At 37.2% G+C, this 13,198-nt stretch overlaps 1 protein-coding gene across 1 annotated transcript in view; it reads left to right on the forward strand.

Annotated features, from left to right (window-relative positions):
- Positions 1–13,198, forward strand: part of MAMDC2 (MAM domain containing 2) — a 246,321-nt gene that overhangs the window by 100,746 nt on the left and 132,377 nt on the right. The gene's annotated exons all lie outside the window — the stretch shown is intronic.

The raw sequence follows: 13,198 nt of genomic DNA on the forward strand, positions 1-13,198 counted from the left end.
TTTTCTTTTTCCATTTCTATGTTTTATTCGGGTCTGAATAAAACTGACATCCATATAGTTCTCTTTGTTTGACTTGCATTATATGTTATTATGCAAAAATATTCCATTGCGCTGTCAACAGTGTTATTAGTGCAGCTAATAGAATATATTTTTCAAAGTCTTTGAAAATAGTGTAAGATTTGATGGGAAGTCAGAATAGACAACGCAGTCTCCTGTGAATGCTGAACAACTACCCTAGGAATACCCTACCTCATAGGTACCATTTAGTTCCTAACGGGCATCTTGGTAGCCCCAGAGATTTATTTTCTCTCAAATAAGGAATATCCCCAAGACGTATTTTGTCTAGTTTTTTTTCTTTGTTCCATTTAGATATTTTAATAGCTTTTTTTTTTACTCTAGATGGGTACACTTTATTATTATTATTTTTTTAACATTTATTAATATACATTTTTAACATGGTTACCTGATTCATGCTCCTCCTATCCCCTTCACCCTCACCCCCCCGCACTTCCCCCACCCATGGCCGATGCGCATTTCCACTAGTTTTGTCATGTGTCCTTGATCATTTTGTCTAGTTTTTGCATAGTCTTGTTGCCTATTAATAAATTTAAATCTGAAAACCTATTGGCAACAATTTGCACCCAGGACCTGATGTTACTTTGTATTTCCCTATGGTACTCAGTGCTTTATCTATACATTTTCTTTTAAATTTCAGAGTACCCTTGTGAAGTGGATTCTATAGAAATGATTATCATTCCCATTTTGCAGATGAGGAAACTGAGGTTCAGGAAAGTGAAGTGGCTTATACAGTGATGTTAGCTAGTGTCAGGGATGGCATCTGAACTCTGGTATTCCTAAGGCTAGTGTGCTAGCACTTAGCACAGTTATCCGTGGTTAGGACCTCATCCCTCTAATAGACTGTGAGATCTTAACAAACTTTTCATCTCCCCTGACACCTAGCAGATTGTTTTCCACACTACAGCCGCTCCATAATGATCTATTGAATGAGTGAATGAGTGGCTGAAGACCATTTCCAAAGAGAAGATCTCAGTATATCAAATGTTTTTGTTGATCTTCAATCATCTCAATCATGTCTTTGTAACCCATTTGGAGTTTTCTTGGAAGAGAGAGTAGAGTAGTTTGCCATTTCCTACTCCAGATCATTTTATAGATGAGGAAACTGTAAAAAACGGAGTTAAACAGACTCATCCAGAATCACAGGGCTAGTAAGTGTCTGAGGTCAAATTTGAGCTCAGGAAGATGAATCTTCCTGACTCCAGGTTGGGCACTCTATGCCACTTAGCCACTCGTCAACTAAAGGAGTTCCCTGTCTAAGGGTGGAAGTGTAATTTTTCCATTGGATGTTATGCTGTAACTTAATCTTCTTCCCTTTGCTAAGGCACGGTGACCTTTTATCCTGGGTTTATCACCAGATTTCTGTTGGCAGTTGCTAAGGTAAACCTGGTCTGCTTTGCAAGCTGCCACTGTTGCTGGCTCGGCCTGTTCCCCAAACAGGCCCTGAGAAAGTGTGGAATGTACATCTGTGGTTAGAGTTTCCGACCCTGGCAGACAGTGTACATTGGAGATCACCTCACAGCTTTTATTTCTGCCAGCCTTAAAGTTTTATAATCTTTTAAAAGCCCTTTTGCCTTAGGAACTAAGATAACAGCACTTTTTTTTTTCATGTGTCCAAGTGATGGAGAATGAAAACAATTTATCCATTGTCAAGGGTAACAAGAAAAATGGGATTAGAGGCATCAGAGAAGTGTTAGTCTCATCACTTCTTTTTTACCCTTTTGCTGACTTCTGCAAATTCCAATTCCTTAAAATTATTTTGAGATCAATAAAGCAGACTGACACATTCTAATTAAGAAGTACAATACACTGGAAATTGTTTTTAACATTCTCTAGGAATTCAATAATCCACACAGGAAAGCGTTAGGAGATTTTGTTAGTTCTGTGTATTTTGGAAAAGGTTGAATGTTCACTACCATTCGTTCATTCAACAATTCTTTGTTTTCTGCTATTGTGTACAGAATGCTCTGTTAGGGTTATAATGTATGGCATCATGGATCTGTAAAGATGGTTGAGTCAACAGGAAACTAAAAAAGGCCAAAATGGAATGACAGAGATCACCGATGTTAGCAAGATTAGCAAAGATTAAATATATGTTTACATACATACACATATATACATTTATGTGTGTGTTTAATCTTGATTAATTTAGCTAACATTGGTGACTCCATCCCATTCTGGTCTTTATAGTATATATGTATGCATGTGTGTGTATATGTGTATATACTTCTAGAAAGTAGTTTTATTTGGAACAAATGGTTAGTTCTTAAATGTGCTTGCAATTGGGCCTCCTAACCCTTGACAGCCCCTCAATTTTCAACTCAGCCAACTCATTAGTCTCGACCTCTTAAATACAGGTAACTATGGACACTTTGGTAATGGGCCAGTCTAACCTTTAGATCATATTTTTCTCTCCTCTAGTCTTGAACTTTTCCACTCCTCTCCAACGGATAATTATCCTTCCACTCTTTCCTACGGATCCCCTTACTTAACGTCACTTCTATATTCTCCTTCATAGTCCACATTCAACAGACAGATGTATTACAAGTGACCCAGAGATACAAATACCAAAGTGAAAAATTCCCTGCCCTCAAGGTGATTACATTCTACTTAAGAGATATAATATGTTCTTAAATAAATACAAATTTATACAAAATAAATACCAAATGATGAGAATGGAAAGTAACATCTAAAAGAATCAGGTAATGTCTCTTGAAGGACGTGATATTTGAGCTGAGACTTGGGGAAAAAAAGAAAGAAAAAAGCTAAAGATTCCAAGAGGTAGTGGTAAGGCGAGTGGCATGGCCAGGTATGGAAGACAACCATTGTAAAGTCATGGAAGCAGGAGTTAGGATTCTCTGTACAAGGAACACAAGTAAATCTGTTTGACTAGTTTGTAAAATATGGAATGGAGGGCAAGGATAGACTATGTAATCAGCCCATAAAAATAGAATGGAGCCAGATTGTGAAGGACTATAAATACCAAGCCAGAGAGTTTAAGTTTTATCATCAAGGCAATGAGAAGCCACTGCAGCTTCTCAAGCAGAATTGGTCAGACCTTCACTAGACTTCATATCAGGAGAACCGGAGTTTAGATCTCAGACATTTGCTAGCTGTGTGACCCTGGATGAGTCACTTCACTTCTGCCTGCCCAGTTTCCTCATCTGTAAAATGAAGTTATAATAATAGCACCTACCTCCCAGGATTGTCTTAAAGATCAAATGACATATCATTTGTAAAATACTTAGCACAGTGCCTGGAACATAGTAAATACTATATAAATGCTTATTCCCATAACTTCCCCTTCAGGAAAATCATCTTAACAGAAGTGGGAAGGATAGACTTATGTAGAGAGAGACCGAAAGCAGAATTTCAGGGGTAAAGAGGAGAAATGATAGGACCCAAAATGAGGGGTTGGTGGCTGTATGATTGGAGGAAAAGGGACAGATGGGAGAGATGTTGTGTAGGTAAAATTAAACAGATGTGGCAGATTAGTGACTATGAGGATGAATCTAAGGTCATGAACCTAGATGACTAGAGGATGGTTGGTGCCCTTGTCAGAAATAATGTAAAGTAGGAAGAAAGAGGAATTCATGAGAGAAAAAATACATTTGTTCTGTTCTAGGCATCTAGGTAGAGATATCCATTATGTACTTGAAGCAGTAAGAATAGATCTAACAAAAGAAATGAGGGTTGGATGCATATGTTATGAAGTCATCTGAAAGTCAACTTAATAAGCTTTTATCTATTTACTATGCTAAGTGCTGGAGATACAAAGAAAGGGGAAAAGTCCCTCTGTCAGGGAGTCTCCTGGAGAAGGCATCCTCCATCTATGTAAAAACAAGATATAAGTAGTATAAATTGGAGATAATCTTAAATGAAAGATACTAGTATTAAGGATAATTAGAGAAAACTTCTTGAAGATGAAGAGATTATAGTTGGGAAGCCAGGTGAGCCAAGAAACTCATGAGGAGAGAGAATTCCAAGCTTTGGGGACAGCCTGTGAAAGGGAAGTATTTTCTTCCTCCTGGGTCTCTATTGAGATGATAAATGAATCCATGAGAGCTGATAAAATTGCTAAGTTTGGAGAAAGAGAAGAGTCAAGGGCCCAGGGAAGAGCTTGAGAGTATACCCATATTTGGGGAAGGGAGTAAAATTATTTGCCAAAGCAGAGATCAAGAAGGATGAGACCTGAGGAAGGCAATTGGATTCAGCAATAAAGAAAGCATTGATGACCAAAAAGGAAGGTGATAAATTTTGAAGGGGAGGAGAGGAAAATTGAGACACTAATGCATTGTTGATGGAACTGTGAATTGATTCAACCATTGGGGAGAACAATACAGAACTACACCTAAAGGGCCACAAAACTACATATACCCTTTGATCCACCAATACCACTACTGATTCTGTATTCCAAAGAGATCAGAGATAAGAAAAAAAGACCTACTTGTACAAAAATATTTTAGCAGCTCTTTTTGTAGTGGTAAAGAATTGGAAACTGAGGGGGTGTCCATCAATTGAGAAATGGCTGAATAAGCTGTGGTTTTTACTTGTAATGGAAAACTATTTCACCATAAGAAATGATGAACAGATAAATTCAGAAAAACCTGAAAAGACTTATGTGAACTCATGCAAAGTGAAATGAGCAGAACCAGAAGACTGTGTATGCAGTAACAAAAATATTGTTAAGTTGATCAGCTGTGAAGAACTAAACTATTATTAGCAAAACAAAGTTCCAGGAAATCCCAAGGGACTAGTGATTTAAAATAAAACCACTATAGCCATAAAGGATCTATTAGAATCTGATTGCATATCAAAGCACACCATTCTTTAGTTTATTTCTTTCATGAGCTTTTTATGTGATATGTGTCTTTGGTCAAACATGGGAAATATAGAAATATGTATTGCATGAAAACAATCATATTACCTCTATTACATTATTTACCACCTCAGGGAGTGGGGAGAAGGAGGAAGGTAGAGAATCTGAATTGCAAAATGTTAGAAAAGAATTGTCAAAAATTGTTTCTACATGTAATTGGAAAAAAAATTCAATTTAAAAAAGAGAGAGCATTGATGACCTTGCAAGAGTCATTTTGTTCTAATAATAGAATCAGAAAGAAGTGAATAGGAATTGAGAAAGTAGAGGCAATAAGAGTATACAAATTTTTCTAGGAATTTGACTATGATAGAAAGGAGTGATACAGGAAAACAGCTTCATAATATGGGCCAAATGAAGGTGAAAAGAGAGAAAAGACAGGGGGGAAAGGAGAATATACAAAGGGAGAGGTGGTCTGTGTCAGATGCTACTGCGATGTCAAGAAGAATGAGAAGTAAGAAAGCTGCTAGGTTTAGCAATTAAGAAATCATTGGAAAGAACAACATAGTCAAGTGGCTAGCATAGAAGTGAAGGGGATGAGAAGTGAGAGGAATATGAAAAAGTAGCAGTGAGCCTAAAATCCAGCTTTTTCTAGGAATATGCCAGAGAAAAGGAAAGATTATTATTCAAGAATATGGCAAGATCAAATGCAAGGTTTTTCTTTTGTTTTGTTTGTTTTTAAAGGATGAGGGAGATTTAGGCATGTTTATAGACTACATGGAAGGAATCAGTGGATAAAGAAAAATGAAGACTAGAAAAAGGGATGATTCAACAGAAAGAGCCCACAAGATAGACAGGAGGAAATTAAATCAAAGGTATACTGGAGGGCATATATGCACAAGGAAAAAGCCCATTTTTATCCTCCAAAAACTGAAGAAAGACTAAAGAAGCAGAGAATGGGGAATTATGTCGAGAAGATTTTAGGTGAAAAATTGATTAGAAGAGTGACTTCATGAGAGAGCGCCTCAATTTTCTCAATCAGGTGTCAGTCTAGGGCCTCTCCTGAGAGTGAAGGGTTATGAAGACATCAAAACAACCCCTGTCCTCAAGGAATTTACATTAGACTGGCAGGAAATAATTAAATTATTATTTCTTACCAGAAAAAAATTTTCTTTTCACAGAACAAATGGCTAATGTATTTTCTGAGCCACATGATGATAGAAGCACATTGACTGGTAGGACCAGGCAACATTGTGCAGGGTGGGGAAATCATGTAAAAGATGGGTAACCTCTTGGGTCTAGTGAGATGCGAGGGCTATCAAGTAGGTAAATTTATGCTACTTTTTAAATACAAACATTGCATTTCCACAACCAAAGCTGTATTCCCAACATCCTCTCTCCTATAAGTATCCACTTTGACTAATGTAGAGGATTCATTCCATATAGTTTCTCATCAGTTTAGGACCAACTTACGAGTACAAATGCTATCCACTCACTCAATTGCATACCATTTTGGCTGTCATTTAAAACACTTTAGAAAGGAGGACCTCCCTGACTAGTAGAGACTGTGCTGCAGCTCAATTACCCCCATTCAATCAAACTCTAGCACATCTCAATTTATTATCAGGGCTTCAGAGTTCCATATACTTATGCATCTACTTGGAAAGGGGGATTGGGAAATGGGAAAAGAAAAACTACAAAGGTTCTGAACTATGGACTTGACTCAGAATGTCAAATTTCTATGTCAGAAATTATTTTAGAGTCCTTTCTTAAAAGAACATTTTGATGACACTGGTTCAAAAGGAGGAAACATATAATTACTACCTACTATAATAATAATTTTGTTCAGTCATTTTTCAGTTGTTTTCAACTTTTTGCGACCCCATTGGGGTTTTCTTGGTAAAGCTACTATAGTGATTTGTCATTCCTTTTCCTAGCTCATTTTACAGATGAGGAAACTGAGACAAACAGGGTTAAAAGTCTTGCTCAGGGTCACATAGCTAGTAAGTGTCTAAGGCCAGATTTGAACTCATGAAGAGGAGTGTTTCTGACTCCAGATCTAGCACCAAGTCTATCCACTGTACCACCTAACTGCCACGTAATAATAGCTAAGCGTTATATAGCACTTTAAGGCTTGCAAAGTGCTTTGCAAATATATTATCTCATTTTACTATCATAACCCTATGAGATAAGTGCCATTTTCCCCATTTGTCAGATGAGAAAAATGAGGATCAGAGAAGGACTAACAACTACTAAATCTCTGAGGCTAGATTCAAACTTAGATCTTCCTAGTCCCTAATATGACCATTGTGATATTGGAAATTTGGGGGTCCTTGAACTAATTTTGAGGTCCCTGATCTAAATTTCCTGTGGACATTTAGATCTCTTTCAAACTACATTTTCCATGATTCCTCTTGTGTAATCAGATGGGCAGGAAGTGTAATAATGTAAACAAGACTATAAAGTCTGAGGACTGGATTGGTACTTCCTCTTTTTTGTGATCGTGGAGCAGCAGGAGGATGGGAGGAGCAGGTATATGGTGGGTCCCTTTAAAATAACACAACAGGCACATGGCTTCATTTTTCTAAATGGCTTTCAATAAACCCTTTGAAAACATGATATTTTTAATTTTATCAGTCAATATTAATTTTATTTCTTACACTGTTGCCTCAAAAATATTGAAAATCAAAAATATTACTTTAATTAAAGTTAGTTATGGCAGATGAATCTTTGCTCCTCGTGCCTAGAGAATTTAGTAATCCTAAGTGATTCAATAGATGTGACAAAAAATAAAAAATCTCTTTTGGAAATAGCTTGTTGATTAACCATAGATACAGGACTATAAAGATCTTGATGACAAGTAATCCTTCAATAGGAGTTGAAAGCTTCCAGCCTTTTCTTTGAGAGATAGCTTGAGACAAGGAAAGAGCACGGACTCAAGAATCAAAGGACCTGAGTTTATATCCCACTTCTGTGCCTCCTACCTAGGTCACACTGGATAAATTACTTAGCCTTCACAGACCTCTGTTGGCCTGCATGTAAAATGAGATGTTTGTACTAGACCAATACCTTTGCATGGCCTTATTGGGTCCATCAGAACTTCCATTTCCAGGCTATTTTCATTTTCTCCCTCTCCACCACTCATCCCTCACCTCCCGAGTGATCATTTGTAATGAGCATGTGGTTGGACAGCATGTGGTGCATGTGGGTTACCACATTGAAGCAGCACTTGTATTGATGCCATTTTAGTAAAAAATAAAATTATATAAATGTAAAAATCCTACATTATGTGATTAATGACATTCTTGAAGGAGATCATTGCTACAGAAAGCTTCTGGCTATAGTCTACAGAAATGAGAACTCTTATGCAAAGGAAGTAAGAGAAGCCTCTATTCAGCCATCTTAGAAAGGCAGATCAATGAGTGTCAGTGAGAATTCTGAAAAAGGAAAAAACACAGGTATGTTTTCCTCTCCAATGTAGAAGGAAGGAAGGTGAATTAAAAATTTTTTCTGATTAATAACTTGGAAGTGGGTTATATCTTCACATATTCTATTCAGGATTTATATCACTTGTTAAATTACTAAATTTTGAGAACTGCCAGTCAAAAGGTAAGAACATCTCATGTGAATGCAATAGAAATGGATGCTTTTATTTTATTTTTCATACCCTTATTTTCTGTTAGAAGTGATGCTAAATATCAGTTATAAGACAGAAGAGTGATAAGGACTAAGCAAATGGAATTAAATGACTTGCCCAGGGTCATACAACTAGGAAGTATCTGAGGCCAAATTTGAACCTATGGCCTCCCTTCTCTAGACCTGCCTCTCTCTCCACTAAACCTTGTAGCTGCCCCAAATGGGTGATTTTATTAAATATTTTCAATACATTCTTCTGAAAGAAGTAGTCAGCACATTTACAAATTCTTACTTTGATATCTTTTCTAACAAAAACCTTTTCTTGCATAGGAAATGATTTAATTACTTAGAGTTTCCAAAAATTCATTCCCTGATAGCCAGCCTTCCAGGGAGGAGACTCTTTATTTATAAACTGCAGGGGAGGTTCTTTAATTTTTTTACTATGAAGGACATTCTGGGAACTCAGTGTGGTAACTCTACAACAACCAGTGTGGTGCATTGGATAGAGCTCTGGTCTTGAAGTCAGAGAACCTAAGTTCAAATCTTCCTCTTCCACTTGCCACCTATATAACTTTGGAAAAGTTGACCTCTTCAGACTTTAATTTCCTAATCTATAAAATGGGATTATTGAACTAGATGAGTCCTAAGGTCCATTCTACCTCTAAATCTGTGATCCAGTAAAGGACCTCAACTCAGATCTCACCTTTCTTTTACTATACAGGTTTTATTTTAGTAGATAAATCAGGATCTATAAGCCTAGTTGGTGTCAAGAAAGGGATTTGCAATCAGACCAATCTAATATCAAGACCAGTTTTCTATTCTCTTCCACTATGCTATACCTTTTTATTTATAAAGTATATTTTTTATAAATTTCCAAGTAATATAACAGATTTGTTGAAAATCAGAACAGGGTTTATTTGTTGTTGGGGTTTTTTTTATTTCAACAAGTCTGAACATTTCATCTTTTATATCTAAGGATCCCTATCTACTTCTAATAAACATTAGAAGCTATTTAAGAAACTCTATACTCACTGCCTTTTCCAGAAAGGTTGAGAAATTTGGCCCTTCTTTTTATGTTTCCTGAGAAAAGTACTTTAGTGTGCAAAAGAAGACAAGATTTCTGGGAAACATCTACTGTTGACCTCTACCCAGCTGCAAGGTGGCTTTGCCTTAGGGATACTCTAATGACAATAGAAAAATGCTTCCATAGAGTTTCTATTTATAATTTTCAATGTTTGCCAAATGCTTTGAATGCATTATTGTCTGGGCCAATTAGTTCATTTGGTTAAAGCATGGTGCTAATGAGGCTATGGTCATAGGGTTCATTCTTTTATGGACTATTTTAGTTTAGAGAAAAGCCCTGTTTCACAGTTGTAAAATGCACATGTGTCCAGAATTGAAAAACAGGTGCCGTTGGCCACTTCTCTTCCAGATGTATTTTATGAATCAGTCAATCAATCAATCATCAAGAGCTCAGAAGAATCTACAATGTGCCAGCCCCAGAGATACAAAGATAAACATGAAATCATCCCTGCCTTCAATCAGACTGGGCAATAGTGTTGATAACTTACCACTAACCAATTGTGATCCAAAGAAAGCCAACCCAAAGACCAGAATCATAGCCAGTTGAGGTGAAAACAACCTTTTCTGGAGATCATCTAGGTCAATATTCTTATGGATGAGGAGACTGATACCCAAAGCGGTGAAATCTTCCATATTTTGCTAATGAGGCAGCGTTATCTTTGTCTATAAAAGGCAGCATATTAATTATAATTCACAGACCCACTTGTGTCAAAAGCTAGGGTTTCTGATGCACATTTCCAATGAGAAGGTCTCATAAGGATACATCAGGCATGCAGCCCACAACTTGAAACTGTGCCTGAGGACAAAAATTGTTGCTCACTACATTCATTATCTCTGTGACTTTAGATAGGCAAGGTCATTTTCCCTAGGGAAAAGAAACATGAGACATGTCTTTTGGCTATCTGACAAGGCCACCCAAACTAGTCAGAACACTAAAGAAACTTACACATAAAGGGTATCCAGGGGGCAACTATGTGACTGAGTAGATAGAGAGCCAGGCCCTGGGTTCAAATCTTATTTCAGACACTTCCTGGCTTTGTAATCCTGGGCAAGTCTCTTAAATCACCATTGCCTAGTCCTTACAGCTCTTCTGCCTTGGAACCAACACATAGTATTGATTCCAAGAAAGAAAGTAATGGTTAAAAAATATCTATATCTATATTTATATCTATATCTAAAGATATAGATATATAATCTAGTCCAGGATCATCAATTTCCATTAGATAGTTCCAAATGGATATCTCAAAACATCTTAAACTTAACATGTCCAAAATAGATAGCAGCTAGATGCCATATTAGATAGAGTACCAGGTCTAGAGTTAGGAAGACTCATCTTCCTAAATTCAAATATTGTCTCAGACATGACCAGTTGTATGACTCTGAGTAAGTCACTTAACCCTGTTTGCCTCAGTTTCCTCATCTATAAAATGAGTTGGAGAAGGAAATGACAAACCACTCCAGTATCTTTGCCAAGAAAACCCCAAATGGGATCACAAAGAGTCAGACACAACTGAAAAATGACTGAACAACAACATTCACTCCCGTCCTTTACTTCCCTATTACTGTGAGGGCACCAACATCCCAGTTATATATGTTCACAGCCTCAGAATCCTTGTTGACTCCTTACTTGTAACCAAGCAGTTGCCAAGGCTTGTCAATACTGTCTCCACATTCTCTCTTCTATCCACCTTCCTCTCTTCTCCTCAGAGAGTTCAAGCCTTCATTGCCTTTTCCCTAGATTATTGCAATAGCCTGTAATTGATCTCTGATGCCAGTTTCTCCTTTCTCTGGTTTATCCCCGCCCCCAAATACAGAATGGATAATTCCAAAGTATATGTCTGTAGCAGCTTCCAGTTGTCTCTAAGATTAAATACATGCCCTTTTGTTTAGCATTTAGAGGGTTTTTTTTTTTTGCAATCTAGCTGCAACTATTGAAAATTATATTTCTAAATTCATTCAACATTAGAACCAAACTGGCCCCCTTGTTCACACTCAGCTTCCATTTTCATGTATTTGTGGAGATTGTCCCCTTAACAGAAATGCCGTCCCACCTCACTTTTCCTTAATTCCTAAATTCCTATAAGGCTTAATTCAATGCTACTTTCTATATTAGGCTTATCCTGATTCTCCTAATTACTACATCATCCTCCCCAAGTTGGTTTTTACTTTGTATGTACTTTGCATTTATTTATCTGCATTTATATTGTTTCTCCTCCCCAACAAGATAAGCTCTGTCAGTATGTCAAATCAATAAACATTTAAATGACTACTCTGACTCAAGCTTTGTGATAAGCATTGGAGATTCAAGAAGTGGTAGGAGTGGAGGGAGTTCCTATTCTCAAGGAGTTCTTACTCTAACAGAAGAGACACTATTCAAACAACTAGGAAGAAATAATTTATATATAGGATAAAATGGAGAGCATCCCACTAATACAGGATAAAATGGTGATCATCTCATAGGGAAGACAGTAAAATTAAGAGGTTCTTGGAAGGATTTCTTGTAGAAGGTGGGATTTTAGCTAAGGTGTAAAGGAAGTCAGTAGGCAGAAACAAAGAGGGAGGGAATTCTAGGCTTAGGAGATAATCCGTGAAAAAGGTACCAGAAGGAGTAAAGAGGAAACAGAGTGTTTGCCCTCAAGTATAAAGGAGAAGAGTGTCACTGGATTATAGAGCACTGGAGGAAGGAAGGTGTAAAGACTAGAAAAAAAGAAAAGAGCCAAGTTATGAAGGACTTTAAAAGTCAAACTGAGTTTTTTTATATTTGATCCTGGAGGCAATAGGGAGCCTCTAGAGTTTATTGAATGGCAGGTGGAGGGAGGTGAGGGCATGATATATTCAGATCTGGACTTTAGAAAGATAATTTTGACAGCTAAATGGAAGATAGACTTAGAGAGGAGTGGGGAGAGATTTGAGTCAAGGAGACCAAATAGAAATCTACTAAAATGGCCTAGACGAGAGGTAATGAAAACCTCCACCATGAAGAAAAAAGGGTATGTATGAGAGATGTTGCAAAAGTAGAATATCAGGACTTGGTAGTAGATTGAGAGTGAAGAGCTAAGGATGGCACCCTAAAATCTGAGCCTAGGCGACTAGGAGGGTGGTGGTGCCCTTGATAGTAACAGAGAACTTAAGAAGAGGAGAAAGTTTTCAAGGAAAGATATTGAGTTAAATTTTGGACATAGAAAGTTTAAATTGTCTTTGAGGAACATAGTTCAAGATATTAAATAGGAATTTGATCTGAGACTAATGATCAGGAAAGAGATTGTGAGGGCATGGACTCTTGTTTTTTGTCTTTGTATGTCCACATAACCTGAGACATAATATATGTTTAATAAATGCTTAATGGATGAATGAATGAAGAAACCGCAAAATCCTTTGCACTGTACCTTTGCTGACCCTTATAACAATAACTCACAAACCTTACTCATGCAACCAGCAGATGGTGCTGTCAGGTAGGGATGGGTTCTATGAGGAAAATGGACAGTACAGGAAATACTTGCTCTGTCCTTTCCCTCCCACTTTTGGTATTTCAGCCAACCTTGACAATAAGTACTCTTCTCTTGCCTTACTTTCTCTCTCAATTTTGTG

This window comes from Gracilinanus agilis, chromosome 1, assembly GCF_016433145.1.
Source record: "Gracilinanus agilis isolate LMUSP501 chromosome 1, AgileGrace, whole genome shotgun sequence".
Lineage (NCBI taxonomy): Eukaryota > Metazoa > Chordata > Mammalia > Didelphimorphia > Didelphidae > Gracilinanus > Gracilinanus agilis.